Source organism: Tachysurus fulvidraco, chromosome 19 (genome assembly GCF_022655615.1).
Source record: "Tachysurus fulvidraco isolate hzauxx_2018 chromosome 19, HZAU_PFXX_2.0, whole genome shotgun sequence".
NCBI classification, from domain to species: Eukaryota; Metazoa; Chordata; class Actinopteri; order Siluriformes; family Bagridae; genus Tachysurus; species Tachysurus fulvidraco.
The window spans coordinates 22803606-22811090 of NC_062536.1; the positions used below are offsets into that span (position 1 = coordinate 22803606).

At 38.8% G+C, this 7485-nt stretch overlaps 1 long non-coding RNA gene across 1 annotated transcript; it reads right to left on the reverse strand.

Moving 5' to 3' along the window:
- Positions 1 to 761: 761 nt before the first annotated feature.
- LOC125139510 lies at positions 762 to 5974 on the reverse strand. Its single transcript, XR_007138540.1, has 3 exons — positions 5961 to 5974; positions 5300 to 5316; positions 762 to 2942 (listed from the first exon to the last, which is right to left on the reverse strand). It is a non-coding gene; the product is annotated as an uncharacterized LOC125139510 (long non-coding RNA).
- Positions 5975 to 7485: the final 1511 nt, after the last annotated feature.

A 7485-nucleotide genomic window follows, 5' to 3' on the forward strand; every position in this document is an offset into this window, starting at 1 on the left:
TACGGGTAGGGTCTGGTCTGAATCCACAATCCTTTTCTGTTCCGGATTTGTTGCGCTGTGCAAGTGGATTCCGTTCCAGAGCCGTTTTGCGGATCCATTCCGGAGCTTGTGATACCTCCGCGACAGATCTGTTCCGGAGACAGTTTGCCAGCCACATTGTTGGAGGTGATCTTCCCTCCCTCCAGGACATCTACAACAGGCGGTGCATAAGGAAAGCTCGGAGGATCATTAATGACTCCAGCCAGCCATCCCACAGACTGCTCTCTCTGCTCCCCTCAGGAAGACGTCTCCGCAGCATCCGATCTCGCACTAGTCGACCGAGGGATAGCTTTTTCCCTCAGGCCATTAGACTAATTAACAGCCATAACTAACACAGCACACAGCATTCAACAGTTCAACACCGGACTATACACACATGCACACACGCAAACTGTATTCGTATATATTACATGTATATAATACTTTATATATATCATTTATATTTATATTTATACATACATATATGTATGGTCATATATATGTCTAGTACTACACTGTGTGTACTGACTAAGTATGAGCACATTGCATCCTTTCCACATTTTCACATTTAAATGGTACTGAGCATTTTGCACATTTTTTTTTTAACCTGTCTGTAAACTGTTCTATTTATGTTACTACTGTATGTAAATGGTTCTGCAATGTCTGGAGCTCGCTCCCAAGAATTTCACTCACCAAGACACATGTGCCGTGGTGATGTGACAATAAAGGTGACTTGACTTGACTATCTGGCTCCACCGCTCACTGAATGAACACTGCAGCAGATGCTACTGTATAACGTTGAAATTATACCGCCTCAGCAGTGCCACAGACTGATCACCACCATGCCACACCGTATTGAGGTAGTAATTAACGCAAAAGCCCCTACCAAGTGTTAAGTATATATACAGTACAGTAAATGAACATACTTTCCAGATGGCCAACAATTCACTAAAAATGTTTTTATTAGTCTTATGAAGCATTCCAATTTTTGGAGAATTGATGGTTTTTTGTTAAATGTGAGCCAAAATCATCACAATTAAAAGAACAAAAGACTTAAACTACTTCAGTCTGTGTGTACTGAATTTATATAATACACGAGTTTCATTATTTGAGTTAAATTAATGAAACAAAAACTTTTCCATGACGTTCTATTTTATTGAAATGCACCTGTATATAGACAGTAAAAAACAACAACACTATGATTAATTCTAAGATAAAAAGAGCAACTGAAAAATGGTCAGATTTACTACGAACAAAATCATTATCAAGACATTTTAAGTGGAAATTTGAGGGAACGTACATGACTGAGTAGTAGCATAGTAGATAATCTAATCAGTGAAATACGATTTAAAAATTAACATAAAATATTGTACAGCCTTTAATGAAAAAAATCTTAAAAAAAACTAATGAAAGCACAAAGCAACAGTTTAGAAAAAAGACAAAAAAAAAACTGAAAAACTAATTACAGCAATTAATCTTTTTGGATGTTTTAGATGGTATACTGTATCTACATTTGACCAGTTCTGTCCTCTCTGCCCAGGATGGTTTCCTGTTGCATTCTTCCCAGACCTCATCCGCCTAGGCAGCACCAGTGTCATGTTACAGTAGTTCCCATGTTAATGTCACTGTGACGGACAGAAGAAATGTCATTAATACTCCCCAGCAACAATGCCAACACACCACCTCCTGAAGGGGTTTGTACCATCGGATTTATATCCGTCTCGAAACCGTTCCGGAGGGCATTTACACCTGGTCTTTTTACAGTCGGATAGCTATCGGATCACAGAAAACGCATGAAGTCACCAGGTGTAAAAACCCCCTTAGTGAGGCTTCTGTTGCCTGCTCCTATTGTGTGGCTGATCTAACTATTACACTGCTTGTAGCTTCATAGGATGATTTCAGCTGGTTTATTTTTGTGGTCCTTAACTCTGTGTTCTGAGGGTAATTTTGTTCAAAATATGCATGCTTGGTTTCATAGTGATGTTTTACATTACCACTTTTGATGATTGCTACCATGTCGTTGCAGATTAAACACATTGGTTTTTATCTTCCACCGGGGAGCACGAATGCATATTTTTCTGTCCACTCACTTTTAAACTTGTGGTTTTCAAGATCAACTTTTTTCTTATCAATGGGCATCTTTGAACAAGCCATTAATAAGTAAAAGAAATAAATAAAAATGTCAGTTACTGTTATTTGCACGATGAGTCTGCCTTTTCACATGTCTGACCCGGACCGCCTTGAGCGAGCGAGCAATGTTGCTATAGCGATGTTGCTATAGTGATGTTGTTACCGCTTCTGTGATTGGACATAGATGAATCAAACAGTAGTAGACGCTTCAAAGATACATATAGCGCAGAATCACGATTGCACGCTGCACGGAAAACTCATTTGGATTATGATTAAAATAGCAATTTGGTTTGGGCGTCTGTCCAGATTTAACCCTGTTTGGGTCCGCACATGGACTGCAGTCCGCCTATTGAGTACCCCTGTTATACACTGTGGAGATCAGGAACACATACACATAAATACTGTAATCTCCTCTGTTCTGTCTCCATCAGTGACCTGACAGAGGTAATCTCTATTATCTAACCATGTACAGTCTCTCAGCTGTAAGGTGTTTTGTGTGTGTGACTGTACTGGGAAAAACAGCACCAAAAGGCTTATCAGCATACAGTGCATCAGTGTCGCATTGGAAGTCTTGACAGTAGGACGAGCTATGAGACTCTGATGATTACATATTTCTGACCTTTTGCTTTAATTACAGCCATTAATCTTTTTAATCTGCATTTGACTAGTTCTGTCCTCTCTTCCCAGGATGGTGTTTCCTGTTGCATTCTTCCCAGACTTCATCCGCCTAGGCAGCACCAGTGTCAGTTTGCTGAAGCAGGAACTGGTGCTGGATCATGTGGACTAGTCTCAAACTAAAAATGGACAAAATAAATCATTTAATACAGAAACACTTACTGCATGACAGTGATTACACTAATCAATCAATAATAAGTTGTGGCCTAATGGTTAGAGAGTTTGACTCCTAACCCGAAGGTTGTGGGTTCGAGTCTCGGGCCGGCCACGACTGAGGTGCCCTTGAGCAAGGCATCGAACCCCCCCCAACTGGTCCCCGGGCGCCGCAGCATAAATGGCTGCCCACTGCTCCGGGTGTGTGTTCACTGTTGTGTGTGTGTTCACTGCTGTGTGTGTGCACTTTGGATGGGTTAAATGTAGAGAACGAATTCTGAGTATTGGTCATCGTACTTAGCCGTATGTCACGTCACTATTATAATAATGATTATAATTAAAAATATAGCTGCAAGCAGCGATGGTGGCCCTCGCACATTTTTTTATCGCTATACGGTGCCTCCCAGAAAACAATGCACGGTGGGCAAGTGCATCAACTGGGTAAATATCAGTGGAATATTTGACGTTGTTAGTGAACCATTTGGGGACTGTGGGTAAATGAAACCCCACATTTTAGACAAACGGGGCACTAGTGAGCCACTTATGAGACACACCTTTGTCTGACCTTTTTGTCCACACTTAACAGCCGACAAATGTGATGTATGTGTCAAATTTCAAGTTAATCTAAACACGCCAAAAGCCTGAAATATGCCTGAAATAAAAGTAAACTTTGACACGATGCCATGGCAACAGTGTTTGAGATATCAAAAATCCATTCGCAATTTCACATCTCTAATATCTCTGAGTCATGGTGGCCAAGTCTGGTCTCAATTGCATGAACTCACAATAAGTACATCAATGCAATCAGAATCCTTGGCCGAACATACACACCGCGTGTCATCACAAAAAGACATTTTTTGCTTTAGATATTAGACATTTCCTGTTTCTCTGAATTCGCCATAACTTTGTCGCCTCGCCATGGCAGCAACGTTCGAGATATCAATAACCCCTTCGCAATTTAGCAAGTGCAATGTCTCGGCATCATGTTCACCATGTTTGATGTCAATCGCATGAATTCCCTAGGAGGACTACTTAAAAGTTCACCGCATGAAATTATGAAATAATCCAAAATGGCCGACTTCCTGTTGGGCAGAGCTCATAGTTTAGAGCGCGAAAGTTGTTCGGGTCGATGAGATCTATATGCGTACCAACTCTCGTACATGTGAGTACATAATTGCCCGATCTGTGAACAAATGTTTGTTTTTTCAAAAACAAAAACCTCTCAGTTTTTGTCCATTTTCTCTTACTCTGAGGAAGTGAATAAAACAGTGTGAATGTTTTATATATGACTCCATACAGTATGTAAATAAAGTGTTAAATTAACATGAAGTGTTTCTCTGTTCAGGTCATTCTGTGTGTGTGTGTGTGTGTGTGTGTGTGTGTGTGTGTGTGTGTGTGTGTGTGTGTAATATTACTAACAGTACACACTGAGCTGATTGAGGTTGATTTAAACTGATATTGTATTCAGTAACACACTGAGTTTGAATGCAGCCAGCGGAAGAACACAATCATTAAACACTAAACTGAACCTTACAGGAAAGAGAAAAAAAATAATCTCCATGAGAATCAAGATGTTTGGTCTCATTTCTGCTGTGGTGACGTCACACAATATCACAATGAAGTCATGTTCTTATGCATCATAATCCACTGTTCCAGACATTTCCATCTATTTTTAAAGACACTGATTGTTTTTAATGTTATTTCTTGTTCATCAGTTGACTTTTATTTGTTCACAATCATCAGTCAGCGATGATCAAAGAACACAAGAAACACAGAAACTGAGAAACTTTTTTATCCCAAAAGACCACCAGACTGATTACCTCCAACAATATTCTTTTAGGGTGCCATTAATTTTAGCACAAGGATTTTAAGAAAAAAGTTTTAGTGTAACTTGTTAGTGTTGTAGGTTGTCTGCATCGATCCTCAAGTCAAACTGAACATGTGTTAAACCTTTTCTGTGTCACTTTAAATGGAATTTAAAGACAAAGTTTGCAGATGAACATCAAAGGAATGAAGGTCGTCATTTTTCTTACATTTATTTTGTTTACGTTTCCACAAAGTGTTTACACTCCTAGAAATAATAATTACATCATAACAACACCAGTAATAACAGCAGATTGCTAGCAAACAGTTTAACAACTGTGTTTCTGGAACAACCCATTTTTTTTATCCACAATAAACCATCACTGGGAGCCGGTTGCCATGGTAACTCATTTACCCCTCACTGATCACTGGTCTAATTCTAACATAATTTATGATTTTTTTATGCTGCTATCATCAGTAAGACATTAATAAATGTAATATTTTATAATAGTTTACTCACCTGATCAACCCAGATGCCTTTGTATACAGGAGGATGTGGGGGAAAAAGCACAATAAGTTTGTTGAGATTGTTAAAAGTGCACTGTAATGTTCAGTATTTCTGTATTTTCTCCTGTAGTATTAGCTGTAAACATTCCAGAACAGTCTGTTATGATCCTGTTCTGTATTGTTTCTCTTCTCTTTCTGCTCTTCAGGATCTTTCAGTATTGATGCAGTAAGAAACAAATTCCCCAGATGACTTGCTTCCATTCTGTTCAAATCTCATGCAGCATTATCATCAAGTGTGACTCTCTAACTCACATCTCTCTGTAGTTCTGTTCACTACAGTAATGTTAGCCAGGATCACTAACTTTAATAGAGTTATTGTTAGCAAATCACATTCAAACAAAAACCTTCAGCTTTTTCTCTCTCAGTATCAGTGTGTAGGTCAGATTTGTGTGTCTGTACAACACTAAATGACAAACTAGACACAGGCATGATGAATGTTCTGTTAGAGATCACAGTCTGTTGTGTTCACTACACTATGCTCATGATGCTCAGATATCCATGTGCTATTGCACTCTGAACACACAGCACAGTCTAATCTATTTCATCTGAACAATAAATATATTATTCATGCAGCATCAAGACATCACTAGCACAGAAAAGGGGTTTATACTCACCAGTCATCATAGCCTGTGAAAGGAAATAAAACATTGTGAAGATTTTATGCATGATTACAAATGTGAATTGTTCCATGTGAAAATGTGGAAAGTAACTGTTACTCTGGTTAAAACACAGCTGATGTGTGTCTTAATAAAAAAGAGGAAAACTAGACAACAATCAGTCATCACACACAGTATCATGTAGCATTGTGCTAATGTACCGCTAGTTCCCCTTAAGGAAGAGAAATATCTTGTGATTTATTGGAAACTCCTATTTTCTGATCTCTGCATGTCTTTACCAACATACAGTATGTCAGTATTTGTACATTTCCCCCTGTGTATTTTACATATATAGTGAAATATTTTGTAATATATCTCTGTGCTATTGTAGTAGATAAAGGAATATACAGAATATCAGATTCTCACGTCCTTTAATTATAAACACAGACATTTATCAATGTAAAACCTGAACAGATAACAGAATGATGTTCTTTACTGCTGCCTCGTCTAAATACTGGTTACGACAGCATGTGACATGTCGCAGTAGATTAGAGAAGATGCGTGATCTCCTTCTGTTGTTCTCTCTTTAATAAAAAATGTACATTAACCCCGTTGCATAAGTTTGCACACCCTTTTCTAATTGCTAACGTGGCAGTGTTCAGAATCGACCAATCACGTTCAAACTCTCTAAATGCTCACTAAAAGATACCTGCTGTCAATTAAAGTGACTGTTGGACACCAAATAAAGTACAGCTGTCCCTGTAGGATGGTTCATTTTAGTAACTGGAAAAGCCATGGGCTGCAAAGAGCTGACAAAGCAGGTACAGGATCTCATTGTTGAGAAATAGAGGGTTACAAACAAATTTCAAGACATAGAATATACCATGGAACACTGGAAAGACAATAATCAACACCCTCTAATATTATTCATAAGCCCACCAGAAAACTGGTCAGGGAGGCTGTCAAGAAGCCCAACATACAATTCTACATATGTCTGAACTACAGGTTAGAGCAGGGGTGGGCAAACTTTTTGCCTCGCGGGCCACAATGGTTATTAAAATTTGACAGAGGGGTCGGGCCAGAATAGGAGATTGGTGTGTTTGTGTGAACTAATATAAATTAAATGTAAAAACCATAACATGAAATGATTTGGCCTTTAACAGGCAGCAAAACACCATTGTGCTTAGTTTATTGTAAAAATTGTTTTCCAAATTTATTAATTTAATAACGTAGTAATAAACTCCCATTCAGTTTCAGTGGGAACAGTGTTGTTGGGCTCCTTTTTTTGCAAGTGCGTCAATGTCTGGCGTTATATTTGTTGTGGCAATTCTCAAGATAGATCCGAGGTGTTGGTCAGTTAACTTGGATCTGTGACGGGATTTGTTGATGTTCATGACGCTGAATGACTGTTCACACACATAGGTTGAGCCAAACAACCTCAGCATCTTCTGTGCCATCCCACGTTCTTGTGGAGACTGTTTACTAGCGTAGTTAGCATGTTTTGTGGCAAAATGACGGCTGATGTTGTATTCCTTAAAAACTG